Raw genomic sequence first — 10217 nt, 5'->3', positions numbered from 1 at the left:
GATTAGATGTATTGTGTGGATGATGATGGTTGTTTGCATAGAACAGTCAAGAACAATTGCAGCAGATTGTATTTCAGATGTAAAGAATAGGACCGGGGTCCACCGTTCACTAGCGGTGTCTCTCCCATAAGATAGCAGATGTTGGGTGAACAAATTACAGTTGGGCAATTGACAAATAAAGAAGGCATAACAATGCACATACATATATCATGATGAGTACTATGAGATTTAATCCAGGCATTACGACAAAGTACATAGACCGCTATCCAGCATGCATCTATGCCTAAAAAGTCCACCTTCGGGTTATCATCCGAACCCCTTCCGGTATTAAGTTGTAAACAACGGACAATTGCATTAAGTATGGTGCGTAATGTAATCAACACAAATATCCTTAGACAAAGCATCGATGTTTTATCCCTAGTGGCAACAACACATCCACAACCTTAGAACTTTTCAGTCACTGTCCTGCATTTAATGGAGGCATGAACCCACTATCGAGCATAAATACTCCCTCTTGGAGTCACAAGTATCAACTTGGCCAGAGCCTCTACTAGCAACGGAGAGCATGCAAGAACATAAATAACATATATGATAGATTGATAATCAACTTGACATAGTATTCAATATTCATCGGATCCCAACAAACACAACATGTAGGATTACAAATAGATGATCTTGATCATGATAGGCAGCTCACAAGATCTAACATGATAGCACAATGAGGAGAAGACGACCATCTAGCTACTGCTATGGACCCATAGTGCAGGGGTGAACTACTCACACATCGATCCGGAGGCGATCATGGCGATGAAGAGACCTCCGGGAGATGATTCCCCTCTCCGGCGGGGTGCCGGAGGCGATCTCCCGAATCCCCCGAGATGGGATTGGCGGCGGCGGCGTCTCCGGAAGGTTTTCCATATCGTGGCTCTCGCATGCGGGGGTTTCGCGACGAAGACTATATGTAGGCGGAAGGGCAGGTCAGGGGGCCACACGAGGGCCCCACACGCCAGGGCCGCGCGGCCAGCACCTGGGCCGCGCCGCCCTGTTGTGGTGGCACCCCGTGGCCCCACTTCGTCTCTCCCTCAGACTTCTGGAAGCTTCGTGCAAAAATAGGACCCTGGGCATTGATTTCGTCCAATTCCGAGAATATTTCCTTACTAGGATTTCTGAAACCAAAAACAGCAGAAAACAACAACTGGCTCTTCGGCATCTCGTCAATAGGTTAGTGCCGGAAAATGCATAATAATGACATATAATGTGTATAAAACATGTGAGTATCATCATAAAAGTAGCATGGAACATAAGAAATTATAGATACGTTTGGGACGTATCAAGCATCCCCAAGCTTAGTTCCTACTCGCCCTCAAGTAGGTAAACGATAACAAAGATAATTTCTGAAGTGACATGCTATCATAATCTTGATCATACTATTGTAAAGCACATGAGATGAATGCAGCGATTCGAAGCAATGATGAAGATAATGAGTAAACTAATGAATCATATAGCAAAAAAATTTCATGAATAATACTTTCAAGACAAGCATCAATAAGACTTGCATAAGAGTTACTCATAAAGCAATAAATTCGAAGTAAAAGCATTGAAGCAACACAAAGGAAGATAAAGTTTCAGCGGTTGCTTTCAACTTCAACATATATATCTCATGGATAATCGTCAACACAAAGTAATATAACAAGTGCAATAAGTAAACATGTAAGAATCAATGCACACAGTTGACACAAGTGTTTGCTTCTAAGATAGAAAGAATAGGCAAACTGACTCAACAATAAAGTAGAAGATAGGCCCTTCGCAGAGGGAAGCATGGATTACTATATTTGTGCTAGAGCTTTTCATTTTGAAAACAAGAAACAATTTTGTCAATGGTAGTAATAAAGCATATGTGTTATGTATAAGATATCTTATAAGTTGCAAGCCTCATGCATACTATACTAATAGTGCTCGCACCTTGTCCTAATTAGCTTGGATTAACACTGATTATCATTGCATAGCATATGTTTCAACCAAGTGTCACAAAGGGGTACCTCTATGCCGCATGTACAAAGGTCTAAGGAGAAAGCTCGCATTGGATTTCTCGCTTTTGATTATTCTCAACTTAGACATCCATACCGGGACAACATAGACAACAAATAATGGACTCCTCTTTAATGCATAAGCATTCAACAACAGTTAATATTCTCATAAGAGATTGAGGATTGGTTGTCCAAACTGAAACTTCCACCATGAATCATGGCTTTAGTTAGCGGCCCAATGTTCTTCTCTAACAGTATGCATACTCAAACCATTTGATTGTGAAAACCGCCCTTACTTCGGACAAGACGAACATGCATAGCAACTCACATGATATTCAACAAAGGTAAAAGAGTTGATGGCGTCCCCGGAAAACATGGTTACCGCTCAACAAGCAACTTATTAAGAAATAAGACACATAAGTACATATTCTTCACCACGATAGTTTTTAAGCTATTTGTCCCATGAGCTATATATTGCAAAGGTAAAGAATAGAAATTTTAAAGGTAGCACTCAAGTAATGTACTTTGGAATGGCGGAGAAATACCATGTGGTAGGTAGGTATGGTGGACACAAATGGCATAGTTATTGGCTCAAGGATTTGGATGCACGAGAAGAATTCCTCTCAATACAAGGCTAGGCTAGCAAGGTTGTTTGAAGCAAACTCAAGTATAAAAGATGCAGCAAAGCTCACATATGAACATAATGTAACTATTATAAGACTTTACATTGTCTCCTTGTTGTTCAAACACCTCAACCAGAAAATATCTAGACTCTAGAGATCAATCATGCAAACCAAATTTTAACAAGCTCTATGTAGTTATTCATTAATGAGTACAAGGTACATGATGCAAGAGCTTAAACAAGATTTATATGAGCACAACAATTGCCAAGTATCATATTATTCAAGACATTTTACCATTTACCACATGCGGCATTTTCCGTTTCCAACCATATAACAATGAATGAAATAGTTCAAATTTCGCAATGAACATTAGAGATAAAGCTAAGAACAGATGTGTTCATACGAAACAGCGGAGCGTGTCTCTCTCCAAAACAAAGAATGCTAGGATTCGATTTATTCAAACAAAAACAAAAATAAAAACAAACAGACGCTCCAAGTAAAGCACATAAGATGTGACGGAATAAAAATATAGTTTCATTAGAGGAACCTGATAAATTGTCGATGAAGAAGGGATGCCTTGGGCATCCCCAAGCTTAGACGCTTGAGTCTTCTTAAAATATGCAGGGATGAACTACGGGGTCATCCCCAAGCTTTGACTTTTCACTCTTCTTGATCATATTGTATCATCCTCCTCTCTTGACCCTTGAAAACTTCCTCCACACCAAACTCGAAACAAACTCATTAGAGGGTCAGTGCATAATTCATATATTCAGAGGTGACATAATCATTCTTAACACTTCTGGACATTGCACAAATCTACTGAAAGTTAATGGAACAAAGAAATCCATCTAACATAGCAAAACAGGCAATACGAAATAAAAGACAGAATCTGTCAAAACATAACAGTTCGTAAATACGAATTTTAAAGTGGCACCAGACTTGCTCAGATGAAAATTCCCAAATTGAATGAAAGTTGCGTACATATCTGAGGATCACGCACGTAAATTGGCAGATTTTTTTGATTTTTCTACAGGGACTACTGCTCAAATTCGTGACAGCAAGAAATCTGTTCCTGCGCAGCAATCCAAATCTAGTATTGGCTTTACTATCAAAGACTTTACTTGGCACAAAAATGCAATAAAATAAAGATAAGGAGAGGTTGCTACAGTAGTAAACAACTTCCAAGGCTCAAATATAAAATAAAGTGCAGAAGTAAAATAATGGGTTGTCTCCCATAAGCGCTTTTCTTTAACGCCTTTCAGCTAGGCGTAAAAAGTGTGTATCAAGTAACATCAAGAGACGAAACATCAACATCATAAGTTGTTCTAATAATAGAATCATAAGGTAACTTCATTCTCTTTCTAGGGAAGTGTTCCATACCTTTCTTGAGAGGAAATTGATATTTAATATTACCTTCCTTCATATCAATGGTGGCACCAACAGTTCGAAGAAAAGGTCTTCCAAATATAATGAGACAAGATGCATTGCATTCAATATCCAAGACAACAAAATCAACGGGGACAAGGTTATTGTTAACCATAATACAAACATTATCAATCCTCCCCAAAGGTTTCTTTCTAGCATTATCAACAAGATTAACATCCAAATAACAGTTCTTCAATGGTGGCAAGTCAAGCATATCATAAATTTTCTTAGGCATAACAGAAATACTTGCACCAAGATCACATAAAGCATTACAATCAAAATCATTGACCCTCATCTTAATGATAGGCTCCCAACCATCTTCTAACTTTCTAGGAATAGAGGTTTCAAGTTTTAGTTTCTCTTCTCTAGCTTTTATGAGAGCATTTGTAATGTGTTTTGTAAAGGCCAAATTTATAGCACTAGCATTGGGACTTTTAGCAAGCTTTTGTAAGAACTTTATAACTTCAGAGATGTGACAATCATCAAAGTCTAAACCATTATGATCTACAGCAATGGGATTATTGTCCCCAATATTTTGAAAAATTTCAGCAATTTTATCAATTTTAGTAGTTTTAGCAGTTTCAGATATTTTGCACGCTTTGCACTAGGAGTAGTAACATTGCCAACACAAATTATTTTACCATTGATAGTAGGAGGTGTAGCAACATGTGAATCATTAACATTACTAGTGGTGGTAATAGTCCAAACTTTAGCTACATTATTCTCTTTAGCTAGTTTTTCATTTTCTTCTCTTTCCCACCTAGCATGCAATTCGGCCATCAATCTAATATTCTCATTAATTCGAACTTGGATGGCATTTTATGTAGTAACAATCTTATTATCAATATCCTTATTAGGCATAACTTTCAATTTTAAAAGATCAACATCAGAGGCAAGACTATCAACCTTAGAAGCAAGAATATCAATTTTATCGAGCTTTTCCTCAACGGATTTGTTAAAAGCAGTTTGTGTACTAATGAATTCTTTAAGCATGGCTTCAAGACCAGGGGGTACACTCCTATTATTGTTGTAAGAATTCCCATAAGAATTACCATAACTATTACCATTAGCGAGAGGGATATGGCCTATAGTTGTTACCAGAATTATTCCTATAAGCATTGTTGTTGAAATTATTATTTTTAATGAAATTCACATCAACATGTTCTTCTTGGGCAACCAATGAAGATAAAGGAACATTATTAGGATCAATATTAGATCTACCATTCACAAGCATAGACATAATAGCATCAATCTTATCACTCAAGGAGGAGGTTTCTTCAACAGAATTTACCTTCTTACCTTGTGGAGCTCTTTCCGTGTGCCATTCAGAGTAATTTGTCATCATATCATCAAGAAGCTTTGTTGCCGCCCCCAAAGTAATGGACATAAAGGTACCTCCAGCAGCTGAATCCAATAAGTTCCGCGAAGAAAAATTCAATCGAGCATAAAAGGTTTGGATGATCATCCAAGTAGTCAGTCCATGGGTTGGGCAATTCTTTACCAAAGATTTCATTCTCTCCCATGCTTGAGCAACATGTTCATTATCTAATTGTTTGAAATTCATTATGCTACTTCTCAAAGATATAATTTTAGCGGGAGGATAATATCGACCAATAAAAGCATCTTTACATTTAGTCCAAGAATCAATACTATTTCTAAGCAGAGATAGCAACCAATCTTTAGCTCTTCCTCTTAAGGAGAAAGAAAACAATTTTAATTTTATAATGTCACCATCTACATCCTTATACTTTTGCATTTCACATAGTTCAACAAAATTATTAAGATGGGCAGCAGCATCATCAGAACTAACACCAGAAAATTGCTCTCTCATAACAAGATTCAGTAAAGCAGGTTTAATTTCAAAGAATTCTGCTGTAGTAGCAGGTGGAGCAATATGTGTGCATAGGAAATCATTATTATTTGTGCTAGTGAAGTCACACAACTTAGTATTCTCAACAGTACCCATTTTAGCAGTAGTAAATAAAGCAAACTAAATAAAGTAAATGCAAGTAACTATTTTTTTGTGTTTTTGATATAGAGAACAAGACAGTAAATAAAGTAAAGCTAGCAACTAATTTTTTTGTGTTTTGATATAATGTAGCAAACAAAGTAGTAAATAAAGTAAAGCAAGACAAAAACAAAGTAAAGAGATTGGAAGTAGAGACTCCCCTTGCAGCGTGTCTTGATCTCCCCGGCAACGGCGCCAGAAAAATAGCTGCTGGCGTGTAGTTGACGTGGGAGTTAGAAATCTTTGTGGTGTAACTTTTCTTCGAGTTCCCCGGCAACGAGCGCCGGAAAAATAGCTTGATGCGTGCAGATCGACACGTCCGTTGGGAACCCCAAGAGGAAGGTGTGATGCGTACGGTGGCAAGTTTTCCCTCGGAAAGAAACCAAGGTTTATCGAACCGGGAGGAGCCAAGAAGCACGTTGAAGGTTGTTGGTGGCGGAGTGTAGTGCGGCGCAACACCAGGGATTCCGGCGCCAACGTGGAACCTGCACAACACAATCACAGAACTTTGCCCCAACGTAACAGCGAGGTTGTCAATCTCACCGGCTTGCTGTAAACAAAGGATTAGATGTATTGTGTGGATGATGATGGTTGTTTGCAAAGAACAGTAAAGAACAATTGCAGCAGATTGTATTTCAGATGTAAAGAATAGGACCGGGGTCTACAGTTCACTAGCGGTGTCTCTCCCATAAGATAGCAGATGTTGGGTGAATAAATTACAGTTGGGCAATTGACAAATAAAGAAGGCATAACAATGCACATACATATATCATGATGAGTACTATGAGATTTAATCAGGGCATTACGACAAAATACATAGATCGCTATCCAGCATGCATCTATGCCTAAAAAGTCCACCTTCAGGTTATCATCCGAACCCCTTCCAGTATTAAGTTGTAAACAACAGACAATTGCATTAAGTATGGGGCGTAATGTAATCAACACAAATATCCTTAGGCAAAGCATCGACGTTTTATCCCTAGTGGCAACAACACATCCACAACCTTAGAACTTTCTGTCACTGTCCCAGATTTAATGGAGGCATGAACCCACTATCGAGCATAAATACTCCCTCTTGGAGTCACAAGTATCAACTTGGCCAGAGCCTCTACTAGCAACGGAGAGCATGCAAGAACATAAATAACATATATGATAGATTGATAATCAACTTGACATAGTATTCAATATTCATCGGATCCCAACAAACACAACATGTAGGATTACAAATAGATGATCTTGATCATGATAGGCAGCTTACAAGATCTAACATGATAGCACAATGAGGAGAAGACGACCATCTAGCTACTGCTATGGATCCATAGTCCAGGGGTGAACTACTCACACATCGATCCGAAGGCGATCATGGCGATGAAGAGACCTCCGGGAGATGATTCCCCTCTCCGGCGAGGTGCCGGAGGCGATCTCCGAATCCCCGAGATGGGATTGGCGGCGGCGGCGTCTCCGGAAGGTTTTCCGTATCGTGGCTCTCGGTGCCGGGGGTTTCGCGACGAAGACTATATGTAGGCGGAAGGGCAGGTCAGGGGGCCACACGAGGGCCCCACACGCCAGGGCCGCGCGGCCAGCACCTGGGCCGCGCCGCCCTGTTGTGGCGGCGCCTCGTGGCCCCACTTCGTCTCTCCCTCGGACTTCTGGAAGCTTCGTGTAAAAATAGGACCCTGGGCGTTGATTTCGTCCAATTCCGAGAATATTTCGTTACTAGGATTTCTGAAACCAAAAACAGCAGAAAACAACAACTGGCTCTTCGGCATCTCGTCAATAGGTTAGTGACGGAAAATGCATAATAATGACATATAATGTGTATAAAACATGTGAGTATCATCATAAAAGTAGCATGGAACATAAGAAATTATAGATACGTTTGGGACGTATCAGAGGCACACCAGATGATCGAGGCAGCATAGCAGCGCGAGGGGCCCCTCACCGCCCGCGATGAGGCCATCTCCGCCCACGAGGGAGGTATGGGCTCCAAGACGCGGGAGCTCGCGCAACGCGAGGAGGAGATTGCATGCGCGAGAACGGCCTCGTGGTGCGGGAGAATGAGCTCGATGAGGGCCGGAAGCAGCTCTAGCACGACATTGCCGCCTACAATGGGTGCGTCGATAAGGCCAATGCCAAGCTCGCGGAGAATGAGAAGGAGTTGTACGCCAAGTTCGCCAAGGAGTTCGAGGTCGACCTCGAGAAGGATCGTGAGGAGCACTGATGGATGCAGGAGTTCCACGAGAAGAGGAAAGATCTCGAGGACGCCCAGAAGAAACTAGAGATGGCAAACTGTCCCCCAATTTACTTTGCATTGGCCACTAATGACCTTGTCGGTAGCCGACCTAAGGAAAGCTCTTTTAATTTTCTTCATGTTGTTTGAGACGGGCGGCGGTATCATGAGCGGGGTGAGATGGTAGATAGCTTGCGAGGCAAGAACAGGTTTCACAAGAGCGGTGTAGCCATCCCAAGTTGGGATTCTCCCCGCCATCTTATCCTCAGGGTGTTGAAATTGCCAAACATAAAGAGGTAGTCCAAGGTATCTCATAGGGAACTTAGATCTTAACACCAAGAGGTCCTCAAGAATCTCCTCCAACTTTAAATTCCCGCAACTGATAGTCACAATAGAGCTCTTTTGAAGGTTGGTACAAAGGCCGATGACCTGCCCAAAAGCCTCAAGAATGCTAACGAAGTTAACGACGACGTCTTTAAGTGGGGCAAGGAAGACCGCCGCGTCATTGGCATACAAGGAAGTGTAGAGTATGGGTTCCCGACCTCGGACTTTGTGAAGAATCACATGAGAGGTGGCAAGGTCAAGCACTCGTTGAATAGGATCGATGCCAATGTTGAAGAGAAGCGGTGATAGCATATCCCCTTGGCAGAAGATCTGACCGTGGGAAATGGGAGGGTCGGCCACCCCATCGAGGAGAACACGAGATGTGGAAGTGATGAATAGTGCGGTGATCCAGTTCTGGAAGGTACTCGGAAACCCTCTTCGTTGAAGGAGATCAAGCAAATAGTACCATCTCATGGGATTGAAAGCTTTCTGGATGTCTTGTTTGAAGAGGCTCAGGTTTTGTTTTGTGCAATCCCGTGGCATATTTTTGACAGAGGAAATTGTCATGGACGCTTCTTCTCCTAATAAAGGCACTTTGGGCATTCAAAATGAGCTCATTCACGAAAGGCCCAAGTCGAAGAGCGAGCACATTGGCGATTAGCTTTGCAACATAGTTATGAGGCTTACATGCCTAAAGTCCTAGATCTCCTCGGCCCCCTCCTTTTTTTGCAAGAGTATACATTAACTAAGGACACTACCGCATTTTACTGGCCTATTTTTCTCCGGTTTAATTTGGCAATTGATAGGGCAAAGGTGGCCGATCTTTCGATGAGAGTATGACAGCGTCGATTTGTCGGTGGAGTTCGTGTTTGACGATCCGACTACATGTGCAAAGCTCGTGCGCCAATGCAATCGCTAGGACAATCTCCGGAATTTATTGATCTTGCGGATGCACGATCAACCTGACCAGCGAGGGTCTTAATTCCTACCTGAAATCGAGAACAAGTAAGAACTAATATAGCAATCAGAATATTGCGGATATAGATGAAAGCTTTATTGAATAAGGTGGGATTCCGAATAGTCGGTCTTGTTCTGGGCGTTGGTCTCAAAAGAAGTACACGAGAGTTGCAGCAATGGCTAACTTTTAATCTAATCGAAATCCGAGTTCTAATGACGGCTACAGAGGGATATATATGGGGGAAGTGAAGGGATTTTCGTCCAACTAGCTAGGGTTGGCCAAAAACACCCCTAAATGGGCCTTCCTCCACTTATATGGCCTCTTAAAATCCTCTAAAATACCTGATCCGAAAATACATGGGTCTGGCCCATTAAACAAGGTGTCACAGAACTAAAAATAACTCTTGGACGAATTTCATGATGGGGTAACTTGTATAATTCATCCAAGCACCGTTGCTTCATTATGGTGGCTTCAATGTTCTGAAATCCTCGCTTGCTATGCCATCATGAATCCTCGCTGGCCTGGTGCCATCTCCATGCACGTTCCTAATCCAATGCTTGACGTCCATGCGATAATTTAGTTGAAACACACACGCTCTTGCGAGAGATCCTTGTATTTGAAG

This window comes from Lolium rigidum, chromosome 3 (genome assembly GCF_022539505.1).
Source record: "Lolium rigidum isolate FL_2022 chromosome 3, APGP_CSIRO_Lrig_0.1, whole genome shotgun sequence".
Taxonomy (NCBI): domain Eukaryota; kingdom Viridiplantae; phylum Streptophyta; class Magnoliopsida; order Poales; family Poaceae; genus Lolium; species Lolium rigidum.
The sequence above is the reverse complement of the archived record's forward strand: the minus strand, read 5'-3'. Positions refer to the sequence as shown.